Raw genomic sequence first — 15,815 nt, 5'->3', positions numbered from 1 at the left:
TTTGAATATTTTATAATGGTTTTGAAATAATGTTTGAAAATGTGGATGAGAATGGATAAATAATATGCAAATGATTAAGGGAAAGAACCACACTAGCATGCAACTACAAATTTAAATGTATCAATAAAGACTAGTCCCTAGATCTAATTGGGAAAATAAAGTTAACGCTGCAAGAACGTATCATCAAACTCTTAAGGAGATGGTTGGCCAGACCATCAACTATTGGACAAAGAACTTAGTACATGAAAACCTAGTCTAAATGAATTTAACTCCAACTAAAGGAGACCAATTAAACAAATACCATAACACACTATGAAAATATCTAATATTCAAGAGTATTCATGAAGTTCAATCTAACAAAGAATAGTTTTACACCCAAGAGGACGATATAGAATGCAAGTTTTGATAAAAACTAATTTCCCAATTTTAGACAGGAAGCCATATCATTTTATTGATTCAAAAAGAATTACAAATGATTTATATTCAAGTTACATTACCTAATCAAACTACAATAATCATCCACCTAGTGTCTTCAAAAAAAATATTGCTATATTTGTACTATTCACTATATCTAATGCAATTGATCCTTTAGACAAATCCAAAGGATGCACACAAGCTTTAGATCATCACATCACTTCCTAACTACAACTAAATGCAACTAGACACTTATTTATTACAATGCAAAAGCTTCTAAAATAATTAATTCGAAAGTCATTTCCATGAAAAGATAGGTCCATTGTCTTAATTAATCCTCCATTTAATTATTCTTTCATTTGGAAAATATCCTAGTATTCCTTTAATAGATAATTTCTTTGCATTTGGGCTATTTTGTATGAATAATAAATTTTGCACACAAATATTTCAATTAGATCATCTTTTAAACAAAGAAGAAATACATCCTTACCTAGAGTCATTTCTAACTTTATAAAACTTCCAATACCTTGCACAAAACTCAAACATTACATATTAGAATTTATAGAATATAAGTCATGGTTAATCTATGTAGAGAGATATATATTGAGTAAAATATCGCATTCTCTTTACAGAAATCATTTTAAAAATATTTACCAAAAACATTACAACATCATCACAAATTGAAGACAGTAAAGATCATCATACCTTCCCCTTAATACACTTGAATAAATTAATTTTTTTTATCTTTTACCAATTTTAGGAAGATGAAAAATATTCTTATTGAATTTTCAAATAATGTTAGGAAAAGATTAAAGAAACTATTCCCTAAACCTATTAAGAAAAATTATTATTAAAAGGTTTCAAGATATTTGACTTTCACTATATTTTCAATTTTAATGATAACTTGAAATATTCACCCCTTCTTACATTTAATTTAAAATAATAATAAAATTCATTTGAAGATAAATATATGACTATTATTTTAAAACAAGAGCTTTAGGAGAGCTTGAGTACCTGCCTTGTGCAAGGGTGAGAAGGTATGAAATGCATGTGATAGTTAATTTAACAACACATTCCACTATAGATTATTAAATTTTATAATATTATATGATTATTGGAATGAATAAATTCTATTGATCTATCTCCTGAAACTATATTGAAAATTTTGAAATTTAAAAAATATAAATTATAAATATAATGAAAAAAATTAGTATGAATATTAAAAACAATGTTTTAGAAATAAAAGTTTTTAAAAATTACACCATAAATATTTTACAAAGTAACTAAAATCACAATTATTTAAAATCTAACTCTATATTTAATTGTATTAATCATATGCTTTTTTAAATATTTTTACAATATCTAGAATTTTTATTTTTTTTAATATATATAAATAAATTATATAGTAAATTAAATTAGAAGCAATTATTAAAGGGCAATACATAATTGTAAACAAAATAAAAATATTATTGAAATTAAATTTACATGACTTTATTTTTTGAAACTATTGCATTAAGTTTTTATTTATATATAGTACATGTATTTTTGTTTTAAACGTCTAATAACAAAAATTAAATTTACAAATTTCATAAACATATAAAATTAAAAAATAATTTATAATTTTTATTGAAAATTGAAATATGAATAATAATATGTGAATTAAAATTGAATATATAATAATAGTTGCATTAATAATATTTTTACAATTTTTCCTAACTTGAATTCAACATTTAAAATTAGTTATCTTTCAAATAATGTAAAAGTATTTTAAAATTTTTGATTAAGAAGTAATTACATAGTTTTTTAAGCACTAGAAAATCTTGAGGCAGATTATATGATGCTATTTGCCTCCCAATTTTGGAAAATATTAGATATAGTATATTAATCATAATATTATAAAATATAAAAATTATTTTCCCAATTGAATTATTATATTCTTAGTTCTCCAATTACTGGTCATGGTCATACTATGTAAACTCAGATTTTAAATTTATCTAAAATAAATCAATATTTAATATAATTTTTACAATAGACACAATCAAGACATTTATTTAGTTTAATTGATAATAAATTGATTATTACACATAAATTTTTTCAATTCATAAAAATAGATTCTTAACTATTCAAAATCATGATCTAAGAGTTTGCCCATCTCTTGCATGATGTGTGACATAACCTAACGAATTACAAAATGAAATAGTTCAAGTAAACATTAATTAGTTAACTTCCACATTTTATATAAACTGAATGATTTATTTTTCCTAATTACCCTGCCTTAAGAGACATAAAAATTACTTAGGAGGAGTTATCCATCAAAAGAAAAAATAGAACAGTCCATTCACAACAGAACTAGCCATTTGACTTTATTGATGGCTGGTTGTTTGCTTGTCCTCTGATATTAATAGCCAGCTGTTTGCTTCTCATTTTTCACAAATCATAATAAAGATCACAGGACAATCCGTTGGGTTTGTGTGGATACTTTCAGTTTTGCATTTGCCATCTGATAGATATTACTTTTTAAAAAATAACATTTTACACTTAAAAGTTGTTGGGTTATAAATATTAATCTAACAAATAAAGAAATTTATGGAATGTTGCCCCTAGAGGACAAGGGTAGTTTTGCCAAATATTCAAAATTCACTGTAGAGGCTCAGACAACTGCTGTATGGGGCGATGTGCATCCACTCCAAATTCTGAGGAATGAATCTGCACCTTACATCACCAGGTCATTAGAATCCATTTTAAATTCTCATCACCCACTACAGGAATTTAAAATTGAAAAAAATCCTGACCAAGAATCTAAGCTTATACAGCAAAGATTCAGAAATGAATGTTGTTGTCAGTTCAATAAGTATAGTTTTTATCATTGCATTGTAGATTTTTCTTCAATTTTTTGTTTTTATTTATAAATTTAACCTCCAGGAAAAATACCTCTATCCAATGAAGAAAAAGGAATTATGTATGAAAAAATGATTTAAAAAATATTACCATTGAAACTTTAGAACTGTGAAATTTGTTTTCCATGTTAATAAATGAAGGGGGTCTAATGAAAACATTAGTTCCCTGCCTATTTATATTTTAATTAAACCTCTAGGAAAAATACCTCTAGCCAATGAGGAAAAAGGAATTATGTATGAAAAATGATTTAAAAAATATTACCATTGAAACTTTAGAACAATGAAATTTGTTTTCCATGCTAATAAATGAAGGGGGTCTAATGAAAACATTAGTTCCTTACCTATTTATAGGCTGGGACTAATAATACAAATTTCCTCAATCAACCCTTTACATTTTCACAAATAAATCTTATTAAGAACTTAATGAGAAGAAGAAATAACTAAAGGCACTAAATTCTAAAAGTAAAAAAAATATTGTTACATGTTTTTAATTACACCAAAGGCATCCCTTTACGGAAGTATGAAAATGTCATTTCGAAATCAATGTTCAATATTTAATAAAATGGTGTGCAAGACAATTAAAATCATCTGAACTATTTATAAAATCATTTGAACTATTTAATTTGTCCCGTTATACAATTGGCAAGTGTTTTGTTGATAATTGGTAAGTGTTCTCAAGTATTATATGCAGAGGAATGAAGGAGAAGTGTATAAGTTTCATGAGTTATTTTAAGTATTCAATCTCTCTACATCATGGAATCACTCTAATTTTCCTGCATATGGGACATCTTTCCACCATACCTCTAATATGCAGTTGTATTTAGTCAGTTAAATTACCTTTTTTGTACATTTGTAATTACAAAAATTTCATTGTTTTTCTTCAATTTATCAAATTTCATTTGGTATGGTTTTACTAGATTTTTGTTTTTGGCTCATTATTTCTACTTTAGTTTATTTTTTGTAAGCTTACGATTGGTTTTCTGGCAGGAGTGTTTCCAACGATGGGCATCAACAACCATTTCAGCGATGGTTGAATGAGTTTTTTGTCAAGAAAATATGGGCTCACCACTAATAACATCATCGACATGGTGATTGTGGATGTGAATAGAAAATTGTTGGATAGAAATAGAATGATCGGTGGTTGAATGAGTTTGTTGTCAAGAAAATATGGGCTCACCATTGACAACATCATCGACATGGTGATTGTGGATGTGAATGGAAAATTTTTGGATAGAAATAGAATGGGTGAGGATCTATTTTGGACTATTTGTGGTGGTGGTAGTGAGAACTGGGGCATCGTGGTTGCATGGAAAGTGTGGCTAGTGAGTGTCCCATGTAAAGTGACAGTGTTCAACTCACATAGGATGGGGCATGTCATAACCCACATTTCCTTTTCCATATATATTAGAATTCCAATTGCCACGTTGATCTAAAAATCTAGTTCTTGCAACCATTATGATTTAATGACCAAAAAAATTAAATGAATTGGATGTGCACATGATCTTGGAGAAGGAAAGTTGGGTCGGTTACAATGGAAGAGGGGACAAAAGGAGGAGTTATGACAAGATATGGAGGGAAGGCTGTTGGAGAAGTCTAAGGAATAATTGGTAGCCATCAAAATTAGTACAATTTTTTCCCCTTTGCGATCAAGTTGCATAAGTGGTAGATTGATAAACTAGTTGAGCAATTTCTATTAATTGAACAATCCAAAGCTTTATCTCTACTTTTACATGCATTTCCTCTTTGTTTACATGCTTTGTCTCTATTTTTACATACTTTGTCTTTATTCTTGGTTAGACTCCTTCTTTGTTGGGCTGAGTATCTTTCATGTTAAGAAAGATTCCAAGGAAGCTTAACAGCTTCATGGTAGGGTTGTAAAACAATCCTACAATATTCTCACCCTTATGTTCTTAGGTAGGTTTTGAAGCATCTATCAGGGTGGTCGACATTCATTATATCCTTGTATTCTGATGTCTAGTATCTAGTATCCAGTATATATTTTTCTTAAATTAAATGTTAATTAAAAACTAATGTTGAATGGTTAATATTTAAATGATTTTGACTATCTTTGACTTTCACATTTTATGGAGATTGCTGATGTGGCATTGATTTTGCAAGGGTGGTCTTTACATATGGTATCAGAGCTCTTAGTTCCACACTTGGGCCTTGAGTTCACTATGCTAGACACACAACAGTAAGTCAAATAGTATACTTCATGTTGTATGGGTTGATGATATGCGTTGCATGTTCTATCTCTCAGCTATTATTACTTTTGACATGGAAGGATATGATGTTCCTTATGCATGTCATGATTTTTAGTTAAAATTTCATTCCTTTAAAGATTGTCAAAATTGAAAGTTTACGGAATGATTGGTAAATTTTATACCTCATATGTTTATGATTATATTTAATTTAAATTATGTGATGGTATAATATGTGTATTGGTGTATTAAACCTGAACTATTCAAATTGTCAAAGGATGGTTGACTTTTGCACTAGGCTATGAGAGCCTACCAAATGAAGACTTGGCTTGTGATAGAAAAGAAAAATGTCTTTAATTTTGTAAATAGCATGTGATGTACATGTGGTGTAGGAATTATGTCTATGCCTAATTTATGTGGTTCATTGAGTAACCTAGTATGATAAATAGGAAGAACATGGATTTCATTTGCAAAAGTATTGCATGTTCTATTGTGCATTTAGAAATATTTGATTATGAAGATAAATTGCATGCGATGCATATGAAGTTTGGTTATGTTCTTAGTGGCCCTTGGATGAAAGGTGTCATTAAAAATCTACTCCCTCTTGTTGACTAGTGAGATTCATTGTGCTTTATGTGAATTGGGTTTTCATTTTATTATGTACAGTTTCATGAACTTGGATGTGATGAAGGACTAGCTTGAAATTTTATGTTCTTTATGACAATCAAGCCACCAATTTCTTATGTGACCTATTTACTATGACTCTTCTTAAGTTTTATTTTTGGTTTTGTACCTCCTTTTTGTGAGAATTATGAATCTTGTTTTCAAGATTTCTTTGATCTTGAGGTTGCTAGTGTTTGTGTGTATTTTTTATGATGCTAGTCCTATGATTTGAAAGTGATGTCATCTATCATGTTTAGTGTGGAACATTGATAGGATGTTGAAAGGAGTAGATTGTGAAGAACATACCATTATTTATTTTTGCATTAATTAATTCATTTTTTTAATTTTATTTTTTCTAGAAGCTTACCTTTTGGTGTGGGTGCCAAATGTGGATAGACAAGGAGGGGTAGAAGTGATTCTTTCAATTTCCACTCTACTTGCCAATGTAATACTGGCATTACAAAATGCTTTTGCCAAAGCTATGTTACCCTTGTTTCATCTCCCTGCCACATCCATGATTATGGCTATATGGGCATATGTGGGGTTAGACATATGTGTGAGGTAGTATGTTTCATGGCTGCACCAAATACCTCCTATCTTTAGTACTATATGAGCATTCCATATTTGGGAATTCTACGTGTTAGGTAGGATTCCAAGAAAGTACCATTTTGTATTACTAGGGCATTTTTGAGTTGGCTAAATCTATGAGTTAGGTAGGATCCTAAGGAAATGCTTATTGGTAATATTTGGGCATTATAGGGTTGAGTATTCTACAAGTTAGGTAGGATCCCAAGGAAGTGTAAGGCTTTACAGTTGGGAAAGAAAGCACCTCAACTATATTTTATGCGATGATTGAATGGTGTGAAGGCTATACATCACAACTTGTGCTTATATGTTGGTTAAGCACACTATGGTGACGAGATGGTCTTGAGAGCCTAAGGCCACTAAATGGATAAAATTGGATTACCGATCCTTGCAAGTGATTAGTGAGCATACCTAGACGATTTACTTAATGGTGTAGATCATATGGTAGATGACATTGCACTTGTATGATGTGCTTATTGTTCCATGTCTAACATGTAGGTCAACATTTCCTATGATGCCCATTGAGTTATGATGCTTTAATTGTACTTCCTATATTTATTAAATCATGTTTTTTTATGAGCGGATAATGTCAAGGTCAACATCCTTGGATAATGCCATATGTTGCATTCTTAAATGGATAATTTTTTTTGTTAATCCTTGATTGTGGTTAATGAAATAATTGTTGACTACTCAAACTAGGATTTGCTTGATTATTTTTGTATTTCTTGCAATTGATGATCTGTGATAATTGTTTAGTAGGACATGGTTCTTACAGATGATGAAATAAAGTTTGACATGTAGGTCAACTTATTTAGTATATTATTGTATGTCATATTCATGTGATGATATGTTGTGCTCAACAATTTCATTGATAACTAGCTTATGAAATGTAATTTTTATTGCACCTATCATTTCTACATGTGAGTTGGAAAGTAGAATGAAGTTGCATAATTAATTGAAAGATATTGTATCTACTTGTTGATTCAACTATTTGTAGTCAACTTTTGACTAACTTGACACAACTTTTTGGCCTATGTGGCAAGTGTATGAAAATGTGATCTTCCTATGAGAATGCAAAGGGTACGTATAGATCCCTCTTTTATGTACTTTTGATAATTTTTGCATTGGTGTTATGTATATGAGATGATTCAACATGCATGTGACTTATATTTTATAGAAAGTTGTTGACTTATTTTATTAGTCAACTTGGACAATGAATAACAATCAAAAATTTGGTCATCTTGAGTTATCTGTTTGACTCCTAGTTGATATGTTGTTTGACATAGATTAGCTATTATGCACCCAACTTAGACCCTTTGGTTGACATGGGTGTTTGGGATTTGGTTGAATTATCTATTGATTTAGAACTTGGTTCAATTTTACTTGACACATTTGATTGTGTGACTTTCTATCATTGATCCTTCTGTTATATTGGTTAAATATATGCTGGTAATTTTGAGCTAAATGATGCAATTTGATGTAAAATTGCAACTTTTGCAAGCATTTTAGATGCATAATGATGAGTAAATAATAATGATCTTACATTGATGATTTTATATGAGTATGTCATTATATTTCATGATGAATCAAATGCTAATGAATTTTTTAATTTATTTCTAGTAATTGACCTATTAATGTGTGCACTACTCACTTAGCGAGCACCACATGTTAGATGGTATGTATGGTATATATGATTGTTTATTTTGTTACTCGTGATCAAGATGTGATTAAAGATGAGTTTTAAGGGAAAATTTTGCCTCTTGATATTTATAAATGAGAACTTATCTTCCTTAGCTATTGACATTATGGATGAGTTAAAGGTATTGTGAGTTTACATGTATGAGTATGGAAGGAAATGGATAGGAAGAACCTACCAATGGGGTCCAATCGATGTGATCTCAAGGTATGATAAGTAGGCACAAGTATGTATGTGATATCATGTGATTTGAAGGTAATATATTATTTAATTTTGACCATCATTGAGATAAGGAAGTATTTGATTGGATATTGATTTGTTTTGTGATATACGTTGGATTGATGTTTTGGTGTTATTCCTATAATACAATAGAGGGAACGACACATCATAAGAAAGGGGGAATATTGTCAGAGAGAGGTAGTCTAACCTTGTAAAACTATAGAATAGTAATGGAATTCACACACACACGTAGGAAAGTTCTTGAAATGATTAAACAATTCATATTCTTATCTCAAGTGTGCATGTTTTTCCTTTGAATGGTGTTACTTCAATTATGCGTTAATATTATCTTTGCAAGGTTGTAGGTTAATGTATTTAAATGGAATTAAGTTTCATTCAAGTGAGAAATCTAATATTATTTAAATAGATGGTAAACAATCTTGTGGACTTTTATAGTATCTTAATTAGAATATATGCAAACTTTATTGTATTTCATCAATGAAAGTAAAAAATAAATAAAAAAATTGTTGTTCTCTTGGGTTATGGATGCAATATTCATCAAGCATCAAGGACGATGCATCTCTTAATCGGGGGAGGATGTCATAACCCAAATTTCATTTTCCATGTATATTGGAATTACAATTGCCATGTGGATCAATGAATCTAGTTCTTGCAAGCATTATGATTCAATGACAATAAAAGATTAAATCAGTTGGTTGTGCACGTGATCTTAAAGGAGGAAAATTGTGTTAGTTACAGTGGACGAGCAGATAAAAGAAGGAGTTATGACAAGACATCGAGGGAAGGTGGCTGGAAAAGTGTAAGGAATGGTTGGCAACCATCAGAATTAGCATAAGTTTTTCCCCTTTGTGATTATTTTAGTGAATTAAGTTGCATAAGTGGTAGATTGATAAACTAGCTGAGTAGTTTTTGTTATTTGAACAATCCAAAGCTTTGTCTCTATTTTTACATGCTTTGCCTCTTTTTTTACATGTTTTTTCTCTATTTTTACATACATTATCTCCACTTTCACATGCATTAATATTAGGGTCATTCTTTTTGTTGAGACTTCTTTTTGTTGAGAAAACTTACAACAACTCAAATGTTCCCAAGAAAACAATGGGTTCGAAATTTGTGGAATGTTGTCATATCTTACCCAATTTTCCACTCCATCTTGTAGGTTTTTAGGTAATTAATGAATTAGGGAGGAATCCTATTAACCCTAGTGTTGGTTCAAACCATCTAATCAGACTAAATGTGACCAAACTGTAGACTGAACTATTAAGCTAATTGATTGGTTAAAAGGGAAGCAATTTAGTATTCATCAAGTTCAAACCTTCTTATATAGTTCTAGTTATAAGTTGTGTGTTTATTATGAAAATTTTCTCCCTAGATCAATAGATTATGAATGTGTGTATCTTCCTGTTTCACAACACTAACTCCAAGAACCTTTGTGAGCAACCCGTAAAACCGTTGGGCACTCTTGTTGCACTTATTTGGAATAGCATAACAATTTTATCGTATTTCAATTGCTAGTTTTTATGCTCATAAATTGATCTTCATACTTTTGTGTTTTTAGTCTTCGAACCTTGCTTGAATTCCACAATTAGATGGAAGTTTTTTTAACCTTGTCTTATATTCTGTTAATTGGCATTTAATCAAGTACCAACATAGAAGTTAAACTCAACTTCAAATCTTCAAACTTTTTCAATTACATGAAGGGCATCAATTATGTGAAGGGCATCGATACATCAAACCTTGTTGTCAACTACTTTGACCAAAACAAGCAAAATTGGTAGAGAGGTACAATGTAACTAGAACCATATTCTTTCAATTTAGGATCAAACCACCATGTGTCTCCTTAAGAGTAAGGAAAATACACTAGTAACATTGTAACTCTATATCTATCCAACTTATACAACCATGTAGAAAATGGGGAAGAACACTTATGAGAACTAAATTCCTCCACTTACAAGCTTGATTAAATGAAATTCCTACCGATGTAGTATTTCATCTGACACCTAACAAACTGAATTTGAATGCATCATATGTCTTGTTTTGTTTAGCACTACATATGTAAACATTTGTTACTAATCCTTGGCAACTTCATTTGGAATTAAAGGTCTTTGCATCGCCTTCAGTGAATGCTAGAATATTTTCCTCTATGATTACCCTTCTATTACTTAAACACATCATTTGGGTTTGATTTTTATTACATCCTTCGTTATAAAGAAGTATCAAGGGTTGAAGATGGGTCATTACATGGTGTATGTTACATGTGTCACAAAATAGATGCACTCCAATTCTTGATCCATGTGGGTATAAATAAATTTTTAAGTCTGAAGTTAATATGCAACATCAAACTAATTATGTAAAAACTAACTTGGTAAGAGCATATAGACTTTTATAGAATTGTTTTATCTTGTAGTTTGTGTAGAGAAGCCTAGGCTCTAAGCTACAACTAGAATGCTTCGTTGGTAGTTAATAAACTAAAACTTGGTTATGTTAGATCACATGCTAAGACATTAGTTCATTCCTGAATGATTGATTACTTCTAATATCTAGTTCTAAAATGTAAACATCTACTTGAAGACTCTGTTATATCAGTTATATTCATTTGATTGTTGGAGCTAACATATAATTGCATAATGTATAATAAGGTGTGTTATAAAAGCTCCTTAAAGTTATTTATTGGAAATAAAAATTGATGTCATTGGATGGAAGTATCAGCTTTATGTTTAACATTGAATGCTAGTATTTGATTCATGTACATTTAAGTATATATGATGTGTAGGTCTACATCATTGGATAAAAGTAATGTTTAGACATTATGGATTAATTACTTTCAACCTTTGATTATGGTGTTCAATTTCATGATGGTTAAATATTCAACTAGGATCTCCATGTGTATTTTCGACGCTTTATGTTCTAAGGGTGTTGTGGAAATGTCTAATAGGATTGAGACAGTATATATGATCTTTTATGGTCCTAAGGTTGGGTAGAGTTTTCTCAATAGAAATAATAATGATGGATGTTTCTCTTGGACTTTCCTTTTGATTTATGATGGTTAATGTATTGTTTTCCTTGTATAAGTTAGAATATGATTTTTAATTTTTTATTGGAGAACTGATAAAATGTTGCTTGCATTACTCTAATATGCACCTCATGTAATGATATCTTATGAGACAAGCTCAAGACATAATGATATATTTGGAATTCTATTCGAAGGAGAATGAGCTCATTTATACTAGAGAGATAACATTTGCACTTACTGCACACAATTCTATTACTGCTCATAGTTTTCCTTGGTTAGACTCCCTCGTTGTTGGGCTGGGTATCTTTCATGTCAGGAAAGATTTTGGGGAAGCTTAATAGCTTCATGGTAGAGTGGTAAAGCATTCCTAAAATATCCTCGCCCTTATGTTCTTAGACAGGTTCTAGAGCATCTGTCAGGGTGGTTAACATTCATTATATCCTCATATTCTAATATATGGTATCCAGTATTTGATATATGTTTTTCCTAAATTTAATGTTAATTAAAAACTAATGTTGAATGGTCAATATTCAAATGATTTTGACTTTCACATTTTATGGAGATTGTTGATTTGATATCGATTTTGCAAGGGCGTTCTTTATAGGACAAGATCATGTGACCGAGCTCATCTATAGGTGGCAATCCATTGCACCTCTTGTAGAATGTGATCTTTTTATTCATGCCATCATTTCAGGCACCCAATTGGGGAACAACAAGAAGGACGTTAAGCTCACCTTCAATGGGGAACAGCTTAAACATCACACACTAACTTTAATTCCTAGAGCAAAAGTGTTAAATAGTCAAACTTGACTTTTTTTTCCCAAGCTTAATTCTTCCCTTAGTGTGTTTTGTTTAAGGGTGGCCCTTCAATGGAATATACCTCGGCCCGCACAACCAACTGCTGAAAGTGGTCAAGGAGAGTTTCCCTGAGATGGGAGTCGTTGGCAGAGATTGTGAGGAGACGAGATGGATAGACTCCATATCTTATACCACTTTTACCACTATGAGTCAGCTGGTTAGCAGGAAGAATTCCAACAAGAACTATTTCAAAGCAAAATCTGATTTTGTCACGACCCTGATATCAACACCCGGGTTGTAGGGTATGTGGGTGTTCTTGGAGGAGGAGCAGAGTGGTTATATTATTTTTGCTCTGCTAGGAGGAAGAATGGATGAGATTGTACCGTCAGAAATTTTGTTTCCGCACAGAGAGGGGTATTTGTACATCATCCAGTATCAAGTTATGTGGAGTGACACCAACAAGAAATCGGGGTTAGTCAATTGGATTTGAAGGTTTTACAAATAAATGACTCCTCATGTATCAAAACCTCTGAGGGGTGCGTATGTTAACTACTTAGATCTGGACTTGGATGTTGTTGTTAATGGAATGGCTACTGTGGCAGAGGCAAGAGTTTGGGGTGAGAATTATTTTAGAGGCAATTTCGAGAGAATGGTGAAGGTGAAGACGCAATTTGATCCAAACAATGTTTTCAAGAATTCTCAGATTATACCTATGAATAAGTGATGCATTTGTATGGTAAGATTAGAACTAGGATTGGGTTAGGGTGGTCAATAAGGTTTAAGAGTTATAATTAAGGGATTAATCATATTGTTTTGTATTACAGACTTACAATTTACAATTTTGATTATAACTAATGTTAAGGTAAGGATTGAGGTTGCATTTAGGAATATGATTAGTTTGATTGTTAAAATTAGAATTTTTATTATGATTAAAATTAGAATAATGAATTAGATTTAGGATTATGTTTACAATTTAAATTATGATATTGTTAAAAATATATATATAATTATTTTATTTTCCTAAAAATCTATTTGACCTGTACCTATTGCACCTTAGTAAGATGCCATTGCTAATATTTATTTGAAAATCAAATGTGAAAATAATATTAAAGTTTAACTTACCTCAAACTCACCGTATTATTTTTCGAGAAGCCATATGACTTACCATTTTTGAAGTTACAAACTCATTTACAACTCCATTTGTGATTTCACATTATCGGACAGTGAAATCATTTGTCTTTGCAAAATCAGTAATTCAGATGGGCGACGAATTTCACCCAGCAAAATTGCGAACTCAGAGTTTACTAACAAAAGGTTTCTTGATTATGTCATTTTAGGTATTAGGGTTTAGTGGATCTGTTCAATGCGAATATGGCCTATATCATTCTTTTGGAAGGTAGACTGCTTATTTTGATTGCATATATCACAATGCACCAGATTGATGCATTATCCATAAATATTTCATAACATGGAGGTTACATCTTAAGGAATAGGCTAATCTCCATTCAAAATGTACTAAAGATAAAACAAAAAGAAATGAAATATCCATGTGATGTTTGCAGTCTTACTGTGCTATGAAGAATAAAATGTATGTGGTGATTATTAGCCCGTGAGTAGACCATATTGTTGAGGCGCACTTATCTGCACAGAGAGACTAGCAGCAAATATATTAACAAAGTATGGTCACCTATGAAATTGGAAATACCCATACTACAATATCATCTGTGATCCATTAATACTAATTGTGTCAAGTGTATCAATATTTCAAATTACTTGTGATCAAAGTATGATATTTCAAAGAGAAAGAAGTGATATTTTGCACACGTTTAATATGATCCATTTGAAATCTCTAATTTAAAAAAGGCAAAGATAATCACGATAATACGTGTAATACAAGCCCTTGTATAAGGTTAGTATATAAGTAGTGCCTGTAGATGAAAATCCCAATAGAGCCTATATTTAAAAATAAAGATGATATAAAAATGCATTAATTTTAGATATAATGATAGATGACATGATATGAAATTAGAAACTAGAAAACATAATATTCATCAGTTATGTAGAAATAATTGGATGAGCTTCAGTTTAAGAGTGTGTACTTGAAGAGACCATGCATTTGTGCAAATAAACATACATGAGATTTAGTCACTTGGCATATGAATCCAAGAATGCTCACATATGTCTGGCTAGAGAGAATTTGCTTCCCACATGTGCTAGGGGATACAAAAAAATTGCAAAATTCTAGTGTCCTAATAGTATCTTTGGTCCCAGTTGAAATGTTATTGATGGTCATAGCAACGGGTTGTTATAATGTGGACAACAAGAATAGTACAGAGATGAAATAATGACATAATAGTACAAATGCCACAAAGTATAAGTTAAAGTGTTTTCTCATAATTTGAAAGATTCATGCATGCAAATTTTTAATGCAGTTAATGCCATTTCTAACTTATGGAAACTTTTACAACTATCATTAAAAAAAAAAGCCACTGTCATGGTTCTTGAATTACAAATTGGCAAAGATAAGGAGAGTTACTAGGATTTTTCAAAGTTGATTTTCAATTTAGAAATGGTAGAAGAAGAGGGTGCATTAATTTCACATGAAGAAATTGAAGAGGCTCCACCTAGCTCATCATAGGCCAAAGCTAAAAGTTAGAGCCCTTATGCAGATGAATCAGTGTATTTTATCTTTGGCTCCTCAAATGCACAAGGTGCTAACTCACATGAGTTAAAGGATCCATATAGTTTCTGTAAAGATGCAGTTGTACCAAACACAAAAGGAACTGAAATAACCCTCCATATTCAAATACACAACACAAAAACTTGGGTAAGCTAATTGTGCTTGAAGTATTTGTTGATGTAGATCTGATGAAAGCCTTGATTAAAGCTTATAGCCCAACCACTCACTCATTTTACAAAAGAGATAAGAGTGGGCTTTGTTCATTAGATAGAGAATTAGTCATAGAAGCATTTGGTCTAGAGGGACCAATGGGTTTAGGAATTGAGTTAGAAAAGCTTGAAAATACCTTTTCATCACAAATGAGTTTCTTTACTGAATGATTCATGAGGCAACATATTCATTTGGAGAAGAAGAAATTGGGAGAAAGTATGAAGAGACACCATCTTTGGTTTGGACTTAGTGTTAGGATTTGATGGGACAATGAATGCTACTAGTGCAACATATGTAATGACCATCAAAATTCAAGATCAATACATAAATATTGCATATGATTATGTCAAACACATAATCATGGTCATGCATAATGAGATTGTGGTTGGGCAACAAGGAGAATTAGAAAATTTCAAGT

The 15,815-nt window shown here is 30.9% G+C and overlaps 1 pseudogene; it reads left to right on the top strand.

The window, feature by feature from the left end:
- Window positions 1-4,456: 4,456 nt before the first annotated feature.
- LOC149538907 (berberine bridge enzyme-like D-2 pseudogene) lies at window positions 4,457-13,231 on the top strand (annotated as a pseudogene).
- Window positions 13,232-15,815: the final 2,584 nt, after the last annotated feature.

This window comes from Cupressus sempervirens, chromosome 9 (assembly GCF_028749045.1).
Source record: "Cupressus sempervirens isolate cs-2001-9-10 chromosome 9, ASM2874904v1, whole genome shotgun sequence".
NCBI classification, from domain to species: Eukaryota; Viridiplantae; Streptophyta; class Pinopsida; order Cupressales; family Cupressaceae; genus Cupressus; species Cupressus sempervirens.
Note: the sequence above shows the minus strand (reverse complement) of the source record. Positions and strands in the feature narration are given on the sequence as shown.